This window comes from Leptonychotes weddellii, unplaced genomic scaffold (assembly GCF_054177405.1).
Source record: "Leptonychotes weddellii isolate Sample4059 unplaced genomic scaffold, ASM5417740v2 HiC_scaffold_4136, whole genome shotgun sequence".
In the NCBI taxonomy this organism is placed as follows: Eukaryota; Metazoa; Chordata; class Mammalia; order Carnivora; family Phocidae; genus Leptonychotes; species Leptonychotes weddellii.
The window spans coordinates 1-11,981 of record NW_028007871.1 but is presented as its reverse complement, the minus strand read 5'-3'; the positions used below and the strand labels follow the sequence as shown (position 1 = coordinate 11,981).

The window sequence follows — 11,981 nt, the reverse complement described above, 5'->3', positions numbered from 1 at the left end:
TATGGTGACTAACATAAATAATAAAAAAAATTAAAATAAATAAATAAATAAATAAATAAAAAGAAACAGCCAAAAGCCACATTCAGGTCATTTTTAATTTTTAAAAAGGCTTTCCACCACCCCCCGCCCCCAGCATTTGGATTATTTTAGTGTTGGTTTTTAGTCTGTATAATGGTAAAAGTCATGGTTCTTTTATTTCTCCATTAAGCAGCCTCTACCCTCTGAGGTTGCACAGCTGGAGCCCTGTAAATGACACTGACAAAAGTCAGATTGACAAGAGAAGAACAAATATAAGTTTTACTAACATGTGCATCCCACAAACAGATGAGAGAAGTCAGAGAGGAGTCGTTCAAAGGGATGGGTAGGAGCTGGGCTTAGACAGGATCTTAACAAAAGAAGACACTTCTAGGGAAGTAACAGGCACCTGGGTGGCTCAGATGGTTAAGCGTCTGCCTTCGGCTCAGGTCAGGATCCCAGCGTCCTGGGATTGAGCCCCATATCGGGCTCCCGGCTCAGCGGGGAGCCTGCTTCTCCCTCTCCTTCTGCCTCTCCCCCTGCTTGTGCTCTCTCTCTCTGTATCTCTGTGTCTCAAATTAATAAATAAAATCTTAAAAAAAGAGAGAGAGAGAGAAGTAACAAAGCAAAGGAAAAGGACTTTGAGCTTCTAGGGGCATTAAATGCAGGGAAGGTAAATAGAAAGGGGCACGAATGGCAGAGGAGGGCTAGTTTCAGCAAGCTGTGTTATGTAGATTCTTCTGGGGCTGTCTCCGGGCTGATGAGGGTCTAGAGCTGACTCCTGGGATGAACTTCTGCCCTTCCTGGTACAGAGAAGAGAGGGGAAACCCTTTATAAATGTATGTCCCACTTCTGGTCAAATAGAGGGAACGCAGAGGGTTTTCTTATATCTGCTTCTTCTTAATTGTCTTCCGCTCAAAATAATCTTTTTGCCAAAGCTGCACAATGGAGGTGGTATATTCTACTGCCCTTCAAGCCCGTGAATTATAAGAAGCTGGCAAATGCCACTGCAGCTCCTGGATCCAAGGCAAAGTTCCATTTAATACCAATCAAGAAAATTGAGAGAACTGCATTTGATTGCAAAGTGGAAAACAAAAGAATCTCTATCATTCAGAAACCTCATTTGGCATTGATAAATTAAGTGTCTCTCCTTCTTTCCCATTTATAACCTATATGATTAGTAGCTACCGAAAGTGCTATGTACTCAAACACAGTGTAGGGTTCGGAAACTCTGCAATAAATACTCTTTGAAATCCTAGCACAGGCTTCCTTTCAAAACATGTACTACCTGAGCACATGGAGGAAATGCACTTTTCCATCAACTGCCAGTCAAACAGACCAAGTGGTATTCTAGCACCCGTACTCCTTTGCTGCCCCCAAGACATCTGGAGGAGTTGGGGGGCTGACAGGCTCTGGTCACAGGTGGAGCACGATGGCATCAGACTCAGGAAAACTAAGAAAGCTCAAGTTGTACACCTAGTCCTAAAATTATAGGGATGTAAGAATGACTGAGGCTAAAATTTTCTCAATACTATCAATTCTCAAACAGAAAAGCTCCCCAAATGCTTGGCAGCAAAATTATCTTACATATTATTATGATCACTTTATCCCTCATACCTACAGTGTGAAGTTAATAACAATGGCCTGGTTTTTTGGGCTTCAGAGCAGGCTTGTTAATTACTGATGGGTCAACACTTTGAAAATTAAGAAGGGCCACAGTGAAATGCTAAAAATTGCTTCTCTCTCTTCTCTCTCTCTCTCTCTCTCTCGCTCACACACACACACACACACACACATCCTGGAAATACAACACATTCCACATTTACTAATAATACAATCGCTTGAAAGCCGGGGTTCAGAGCTCATGTTTGTATTCTTGGGAACGGCAGCATGAAGCTGTTGGCCTTTTGCATGAGGAAGACCGGGGCTTTGCCTGTTGAGTTAATAGCTCTCTCCAGCTTCTCCTCCACAGTCTTTGAAAACAGTGGCCCAAGAATCTATCTGATAACAATTTCTCTTCTCTGGTGATTATTAATTTTGCTAAAAGTTCATACTCCAGAGAATTCACCCAAAATATCAGAAACTTGATGTTTTATATACTTAAAATGGATATTTTAACATAAACATGGAGATGAGCTCTAGGAAATGTGCAGGAAAAGGAAAAACGTTTTAATCTGGCTGACAAAATTAGGAGCAAGAGTTTATTTCCCTGAGTGATAATTCCTCTAAGATTACAAATTCAGAAACCAGACTTTAAACATAGACTTAGGTCTTTTCTTCACCTAAAACAAATATTTGAGGTGTGTTCTCAGAACAGTCAGGTTTTCGGATATTACTCAAGGGAACCAAATCACCTGGGAGACTTGTGGTCACATTCTCCCCAGGGCATGACATCTGTCAACAGGTGATATGACGTCATAAAAGAAGATCTTAAGGGCAATGCTAGGATGGGGGCCTTGACAGGTCAGACTCCAGACCAGAAAGGTAGAAAGGCAAGGCATTGAGTGAAGAGACCCAGGGCTCTAACAGGAACTGCTGAATGACTCAGGCTGAGGCACTGCACTGCTCTGCTACTCATCTTCCTCAATTACAAAGCCAGGTGCTTATAACCCTTTAATGAAGCCCTTTCTGCTTCTCCTTTCTACAGAGCATTTTCTTTATTTAAATTTCAGTTAGTGAATGTAGAGTACAATATTGGTTTCTGGAGTAGAATTCAGTCATTCAGCACTTAATACAACACCCAATGCTCATCACAAGTGCCCTCCTTAATGCCCACCACCCATCTAGCCCATCCCCCACCCACCTCCCTCCAGCAACCCTCAGTTTGTTCTCTATCACTAAGAGTCTCTTATGGTTTGTTTCCCTCTCTCCTTTTTTTCTTTTCCCCCTTCCCATATGTTCATCTGTTTTCATTCTTAAATTCCACATATGAGTGAAATCATATGGTATTTGTCTTTCTCTAACTTATTTCGCTTAGCATAATATACTATACTCTAGCTCCATCCATATCTTGCAAATGGCAAGATTTCATTCTTTTTGATGGCTGAGTAATATTCCATTATATATTTTATATATCCATCCAGTATATTCCAATATATATATTCCAAGATGTGGCATATGTGTGTGTGTGTTTGTGTGTATATACATATATATATATGATGGAATATTGCTATGTGGAATATATGTATCCATATACACCACATCTTCTTTATCCATTCAAAGTTGATAGACATTTGGGCTCTCTCCACTATTGTTGATAACACTGCTATAAACATCAGGGTGCATGTATCCCTTCGAATTTGTATTTTTCTACAGAGCATCTAAGTTAGAGATTTAACAAGAGATTGTTATTCCCATTTTACAGATGAGTAAACAAATGAGAGTGGTTAAGTGATTTATCAACAAAGGGCTGTCTTCCTTCTGTGTGCCAGGCACTATACTAGGTTCTAGGACTACAGGTGTGGATAAGACCCAGACTCTGTTCTCAGTGCAAAAGGACAGACTGGAGTAGTTAAGGGATAATCACAGTGTGGTAGAATAGGAGCAGAATGTTGTGAGAACACACACAGAGAGTGCAACGAATGGCCTGGTAATGTGAGACAAGGCTTCCCAGAAGAGATGGTATTTTGAAGTGGTTCTTGGAGGATGAGAAGTTTGGCAAATGGAGATGAGAAAGAAAAGCATAAAGGCAGAGGAATGAGCGTGTGCAGAGGCATGGAAGGCCTAGTGTACTACTTGGTGGACAGGTGTAGCTAGAGGAGAGTGGGCTTATAGAATGGGTATGTTAGTGCAGGATGTTGAAGTATGATAATAAAAATGCTGGGATTTTATCCTGTAGCATTTTAGCCAAGGGGATGATGGGCTGGCATTCTGGCAGAAAGAACTACCAGTAAACAAACCAATCAGGAAGCTAGTTCAGAAGTCCAGACACTAAATTACAAGGACTTGAATGAAGATCATGACAATGGATATGGGGCTATGAATATGGGAGGCAGATACAGAGATACTTTGGATCATAATCCATAGATCTTGGTAACTGATTGTCAAAGACAAAGATGAACCCAGGGTTTCTAGCTCAGGAAGCTGAGTGGATGGGGATTCCACTTCCTGAAACAGAAAGCAGAAGATCAGTTTTGCTTGTTACATGGAAGACCCATATGTCCAGTTTGGGGCATGCAGAGTTTGAAGTGTCTGCGAAACTTACCAGAGTAGATGACACCTGGCAGCTGAATATGTAAATCAGCTCCTTCGAATATAGGTTGGAGTTGGAGGTCCTGGGAATCATCAGAGGTGACAGCAACATCTGTGGAGATAAATGGAATAACATCAAAGCCTCGGTCTTCTTTTTTCATATTTGCAAAATAGATATAGGTCCTACTTCTGAGTGTTATTCAGTCATTCCCTGGATAAATCAGTTTCAAGCAAAAAACTGGAATCTGATTTTCCTGATTAGATTTGAACTTATTTAAATGCAATCACTTACTCATCTTTTTCCCATGTCTTCTGGGACTTTTAGAAAGTCACCACAGATGTCTGTGCACAAGATAATGAGCCCATAATAGTCAGCTTTGGCTCTAAGACCATCTCAAGAGCCAAGAGTCCTCCCCCCTCCCCATTGCTGCTCCTAGGTCAATTCCCTGGTAGCCACACACTAGCCCTTTCTTGCTCCTCAAGTTCCTATAAATAAAATTTTATATGTATTAAGTCATTTTATACAGCATTTATTAATTCCTGTCATGTGGCATGCCCTGAGCTGGAATATACAAATGACCGAAGTTGATGTGTTAAGGATGAAACTGTCAGAACTACAGAGAGCACTTGCTCAGGGCTGTTGGGCCCCAAGAAGAAAATGTAGTGGGGTCCCAGGCATGAGACAGTGGAGCTCCCTGGGAATATCAGGAAAACCACCCTGGAGGTACCTGAGAGCCAATCCTGAGAGGGGGATAGGGAACCTCAGGGGAAGTAAAGAGCAGCGCAGCCCAGGCGTGGGAACACAAGGGACAGAGGCACCAAAGTGAAAAGAATGAAGTATGAGCCTCCACACGAAGAAGTCATAAGTACTAATTTGCCTGACTTGGTTTTTAGTTTTTGTTTTATAATTAACAGGGCTCTGCAGTTTTTTTAATTGCTACTTCACCATCTAGTTATTAGCCCCTCTTAATTAATAGCATTTTCAGCAATCACAAGCAAATTTTTAAAAATTACTTCTATACATACACTGTGCTATAATTACTCTTCAAAACGAGCCTCATGAACATTTACTATTCTGAATCCATAATCAGGTGAGTTATGATATAATCCTCTGGAAGGGTATGTTATCTGGTGATGCCAATTCGAAATTCGTGTTTCTCTGAAATGTTTCCACAATATACAGTTAGTACAAATAAGATACATAGGTCATGTTTGCTCTGAACTTTTTGGATCTTCTTCTAATTTGATATTAAACAAAGAAACAAAGCCATGAGCTATCAAGTACAGAAGCCTGCAACCCTAGCCAAGATTAGAACCAAGCCTGGATACCCCAGACCCCTTTTCAACACTGAGGTTTAGGGACTTGTTTAAACACCATAACGCATTCAAACATTTTTTCTTTTTTTTTCCCCTAAGGATTTTATTTATGTTTGTTTGTTTATTTGAGAGAGAGGGGGCACTCGCGTGCTGGGGGAGGAACAGAGGGAGAGAGAGAACCCCAAGCAAACTCCATGCTGAGCACAGAGCCCAACGTGGGGCTCGAACTCATGACACTGAGATCATGACTGGAACCACCCAGGCGCCCTCAACATTTTTTTCTGATTATATTGGTAATACACAATTAACGTAGACAATGGATTTGTGCATAAAAAGGAAAAAATCATTCATAATCCCACTAAGTATTAACATGTTAGAGAAGTTCCTTCCAGTGTTTGATGTCCCAAACATGCCACATAGACTCATTTTCTCTCTGTCCCTTAAATCCCATTGGTATTAAAACTGAAATGTTTCCCCAATCCACTTCCATCCCTGCATCCTTACACCTGCACTTGACCATGCTCCAACCATGATCCTACCTCCAGGCCATAATACTCCCCAACACTGAGGCTGTCCTTCACACAGGGCCAGAAGGATCCCACCAAGGTGCAAACCAAACCATGCCATTCTCCCACTTTAAAAAGTGTCCATGGCTGCCCACTGCCCATGGGAGAAAGTCCAAGCTCCTTATCAGGGAATACAAAACCTGCCATGCCCCAGCTCCTGTTCCTTCTCCAGATTCATGTCTTCTGCCACCCTCTACCTCTACTTGAATAGCTCCCCTTATGTTTGTATAGCAGGGTTTTGTTTCTCCTTGCTTTTGTTTATTTCCCAACAAGGAATGCTCTTTCCCCACCTGTTGAACTGAGTAACTCTGATTTATCCTTCAAGATTCAGCAAAATAAGTCAATCAGAGAAAGACAATTATCATATGGTTTCACTCATATGTGGAATATAAGAAACAGCGCAGAGGATCATAATGGAAGGGAGGGAACACTGAATGGAAGTCATCAAGGAGGGAGAAAAACCATGAGAGACCCTTAACTATAAGAAATAAACTGAGTGTTGCTGGAGGGGGAGTGGGTGGGGGATGGGGTAACTGGGTGATGGGCATTAAGAAGGGCACATGATGTGATGAGCACTAGGTATTATATGCAATGATGAATTATTGAACTCTACATCTGAAACGAATGATGTACTATATAAAGTCTAACTGAATTTAAATAAAATAATAATAATTAAAAAAAAAAAGATTCAGCTATGACTGCTTTCCTCCAGGGCAACTTCCCTAAATACCCAGACAGAGCTAACAGCCAGTCTCTGACACTGATGTCCCAAAGCAGTGAGCCTGCATCTGTCCCTCTGTCAGTCCGTCACCGCCACAAGATGGTTGTGTAACAAACCACCCAAACCTCAGTGGTCTCCATGTCCATGTTGACTGTCACGTTCACACAAGTCTGAGGGTAAAGGGAGGAGGCTGTTCTACAGGTCTCATTCTGCGGCCCAGGGTAGATAGGGAGTGGTACCTTCTTCTCTTGGTGGAAGTTACACTTCCCAGGGGGCCAAGGGAAAATATGTGATGCCTCTTAAAACCTAGGTTTGGATGTCACACACTGTCAGGTCCTGGGCTAAAGCAAGTCCCGTGACCAAGCGGACATCCATGCGGCAGGAAGTATACTGGTCTCAGGGAGGTGGGGATAGAGGGGGAAATAGCTGCTGAACAATGAGCTTATCTAACACAGTGCTCAGCTCAAAGATGGTGACTATTTTTCTAGTTGCTCAGCCCAAACACCTCAGTCACCCTTCTCTCTCCTCTGGTTGGTTGGTTGGTTGGTTTTTCTTTCTTCATATGCAACTCCTCAGTAAATCCTCTTGGCTCTCTCTTTCAAAGATACCCAGAATTCCATCTACACTTCTCACCTCCTTGACCATATACCTTTCTGAGCCAGGCTACCTTCATCTCTCCCCTGGGCAGTAACTGCAACAGCCTCTTAATGGGTCTTCACGCTTCTGCTCTTGCCCCTTAAAATGTATCCCATCCCAACAGCCAAAGTGATACTCTTCAAGCTTCCATCAGATCATGGAAACTGCTTCTTGAAACCCTCCAATGACTCCCCACCTCACCAGAGTAAAAAGCACAGTCCTGACCAGTGTTCCCTGCTGTTCCTCTGGCCTCATCCCTTCCTGTTGTCCTGCTCACCCACTTTCCCCCAGGAACTGGCCTCAACTGGCTATGCCTCAAAAACACCAAATGCCCCCCTCTTCTGCCTTTGCACTCTCCTCCATCTTTGCACTGATGACCCCCTGTCCAGAACATTTTCCTTGTATATCTACATAACTCCCTCCTTTACCAACTTCAACTGTCTATCCAAAATCACCTCCCCAGGATTCCCAGAGGAGGTGATTTTGCATAAACCTTCACACCATCTGTATAAAATAGCAATCTACAGCCCCAATGCCCCCCAGTAAAACATAACCTCCTCAAGGCCAGGGCCTCTGCTTTGCTTATAGCTGTATCTCAATGATCTAGACCCGTGCGTGTCACAGAGTGGGTATTCAATGAGTAGTTGTGGAGTGAATGACTAGCACTGCAGCCTCATACTGAAACAACTGGGTTATGTGTTGTCTCTTCCATGGGTAGGCAGCCACTGCATTTTGTTCCTTCTTGCATCTCCAATGCTGGGTCCAACGTCTAGAACAGAGAAGGCTCAGTAAGCACATGTTGAACTGGTGGAACATCTTTGTGAGAATCAATCACTGGAAAGCCCTCAAGCTTACAAGCTAACAGACTCATACTGTTTCTACTGCTTACTAGCTGGGTTTATTTGTAATGAAATATTTTCCCAGGAATTACTGTGAGATCAGATGTACAGAAACTCAGGTCTAGTTTGCACATAAAGGTGAGCTCCTCATCACACTTCACTGCAGGACCTTCACTATCTCCCTTTTCCTCTGGTCTGTCAGGTCCATGAAGGCAGCAACCACGCCTGCCTCACTCTTCTGTGCATCTCCAGGGCCCTAGCACAGTGGTCAGCATGTAGGAGATCTCTATTCATTTTTGTGGAGTAAATGAAGATACGAATGACTATGGGAGTTCTCCCATGAGCCAATCCGCAGACCACAGTGACTCAGGTGTGCTTGTGGATGAAAGCTTTGCAAGGATCCAGGAACAGGGAGTTGTTAATTCAGCATCACTCCACAGCTATACTGTATGCTTTGGCTCCAACAAGACTCCAAACAGACCCTAAAAATACGCTCGCCTCCATGAGCCACAGTCACCATGCTGCCCACTTTGGAATTAACCTAGCACAAGCAATGCCGCCTCATCCTGTTGTGCTATTTCTCTGCCTATCTGAGGAATGAACAAGGTCCCCCAGTCACTGCAGGGGGGGAGACTCTGCAAACCCTTGGCTTCCCACTCATTCCCAGAACTCTCCATGTCAACAGCGATCCTGGATGGGGCAAGGGGACACGTTACAGAACAGGGGTGGATGACATCCTGCTGAGAGTCCTAACACCAGAAAGATCAGGGGGGTGTAGCTAGATGAGCACTCTGATGAGAGGCTGAGGGCCTTGGGAGCAAAAGGAATTAGTGAGGACTTCCACCCTGACTTCCTGATTGCCAACACATCTTCTGATAACTTAGACTGCAGGCCAAACTCAGCTCCCTGACCTCCGGATGTGCATGTGTGGGATAATGCCTTACTCAGTTTCGGCACCTCTGGTTCTTACCCAGCAGGCCCTCTTCTCTCTCTTTCTCTTCACCAGGAAGGACCTTGAACCCACCCCTTCGGGGTGGTGCTCAGGGTTTTAGAGCACGTGCCAAGAAAGTTAGTGTTTTTATCAGATTGAGTCCTTCCCAGGATGAGCATTATGGAATCTGGAGTCAGCCACACCCAGGTCCAAATCCCAGGTGCCAGTGAAGTCTCTGGGCCTCAGTCCCCATGTCTATCAAAGAAGACTGATGACAGTATCTATGTCTTAGGTTTGTGGTGAGAATTCAATGAGCTAAATACGTAAAGCATTCGGCCTGAGGCCTGGTACATAGCAAGCATTCAATAAATGCTAACTAATAGTAATAACTGTAACTGTCATATGTTTTTATATTGTCTCCCATTCTACTGCATACAAAGACCAACCAATCATGCTTCGGCCAACCCGATGTGGGCAGAGCAGGAAGGCAGGGGAAAAGGTGGGGCTGCTTCTCTGTAAATGAACCCCCAGGGTCCCTCTTCCTCTTTCAACTCACACATCCTGACTACTGTCCTGATTCATAGCTTAGAGCAACCACCCTACCATGAAGCACTGACTGAACGGTTGATGGAGTGATGGGTGTGTGCGGGGGAGGGGTGGGGAAGTAAAGAGGGAGGGAGGGAAAGAAAGAGAGAGGGACAGGGACAGGGAGAGAGGGAGAGAGAGGATGTGAGGAGGGAGGAGGCCAGGTGGCTGTGAGGTGTGAGGATGCAACAAGGTTCACATAGGGAGACCTGCCTTCCAGTCTCAGTTCCCTGTGGTTCCAGTATAAAAAGCAGAAAGCAGAGAAAAGGCTCTTCTGGGAGTTCCCCAAGAGAGAACCAAGTAGCATCTTTAATCTGTATAATAAGGATGTGCACAGAGTGTACAAGAATTCCTCTTTTGATACCTAAGCATGTTCATGTTTATTTAATTACGTGAAGTTATAGAAAACAGTGGATAAGGTGCATAACCTATGCACACGGCCATGTGATGGTTAAAGTAGCTAATCCCCATCACAGTCCACACATCAGCGAATATTCTCTCCCCTCCAGGCCTCTGCACTTGCCAGTCGCTCTTCCTGAAGTGTCCATTCCCTGTTACCTCTCCTCCCAGACCTGCCTTGCCATTCCTAGCTTTACTCAGCCTCGGGTCTCAGTTTATACTCTGCCTCTTCTTCGAAGTCCTCCGTATCTGCAGCAAGGCACTTGGGTCACCTTGTGGTCCATACCTGCTTACGTGTCATTTCTCAAGGGCAAGGACTGTGTTTCATTTAGATCTGTATCCGCAGTACCCGGCACACAGTGGGTACTCAATTATACTTGCTGAAATAGTAAATAAAATATTTGAGTTACTCGTCAGCCACTACTCTTCTTAAGCAAGCCTCTAAATCCATCAGAGGGGATTTGTTACAAAATCAACAAGCAGAGCTATCCATGACTTCTGGGACTTCACAATGTCATGGTGATGGGTTAGGGAGCCCCTTACAATGTCAGAATCTGCCAATTAAGTAAACCAAAAATCAGGTTGGAAACCAAAGTACCAGCAGAGGTACCGTCAGCAATGCCTGACTCAGAAAGGCAGTGCAGTCACCTGAGGATTCGGCTCACCACCCACTGTGAATTATCAAGGACTCTGCTCCAACCCTGTGCTCCAAGCATCCAGGCACTGCCTGTGCATTCCACCTGAACAATGACACAGGGTGAAGCTGGGGGATTGAATCCAATGAGGGGTGTGTCAGCTTTATTAGAAAAGGCACTTGAAGATCAATACCCCAAAGGAGACAAATTTTCCACGCTCGCTGCTAACCTACAAGGCATGGGTATCATAATACTGACTAATGCTTGTCACACATTGTGTTAAGCAACTTTTATAAATTACCTTATTTAACTTACACCTTGCAGCAAAAAGTAAAGAGCATTATCATCTCCATTATACCAAATAAACTACAGCACACAGACAGATTGAGAATACACTCAAAATCATGCAGCCAGTATCCAGCAGAGGTGGGATCAGAACCCAGACACTCTGATTCTCCGGAGCACAAGCACTAACCACACAGGCAATCTTCTCATGCAAAGACTGATCAGGCCTGTGCTGAAAAACTCTGAGATCACCAATGGCTCACGTACAAACCATCTTTCGCACAGCCTGAAACACTTAGCACATGAGACCCCACTGGGAAACGCAGGGATTAAGTCTGGGATAGATAAAGGAAGGCCTCCTGCAAAGGCAAATAAAACATTCAAGGAGGCAGTGGGTGACCAGTGGCGGAGTGAGAGAGTAGGGCCTTTGAGCAGGTCACTGGAGCAGGGAGCCAGCCCCACCCCGCCCCACCCTCAGGGTACAACCTTGGATTTGAGGATCTAGGGTTGTCTAAATGCTCCTCCGACAGTCAAGGCAAGAAATGCTGGCTATCTGACTCATGTGCGAAAACTTCAACTACCTTCCTTGAATCTGCATTCCTAAATGGAGATTAAATGCTGAAGAATATTGGTCTTTTATGATCCTTTGGAGCATGGGCTTATTGATATGGTGAAGGTTAATGAACCAATTAAGTGTACGCATGAAAGCTAAAGCATGGATTGAAGCTTTTCAATTTTCATCTGCAATAATGAGCACCAGGCTCAGGTTCTTACCCGCATTTCACATCCATTAATTATTTCAGTGATTCCAGCTACAACTAATAAGGATTCAGCCATGTGTGTTCAATCTTAATGTTCAGT

General features: G+C 44.0%; 1 long non-coding RNA gene across 1 annotated transcript; it reads right to left on the bottom strand.

The window, feature by feature from the left end:
- Positions 1-270: 270 nt before the first annotated feature.
- On the bottom strand, positions 271-4,882 carry LOC145719386 (uncharacterized). The gene is made up of 2 exons (XR_014142346.1): positions 4,220-4,882; positions 271-818 (listed from the first exon to the last, which is right to left on the bottom strand). It is a non-coding gene; the product is annotated as an uncharacterized LOC145719386 (long non-coding RNA).
- Between the last annotated feature and the right edge of the window lie 7,099 nt (positions 4,883-11,981).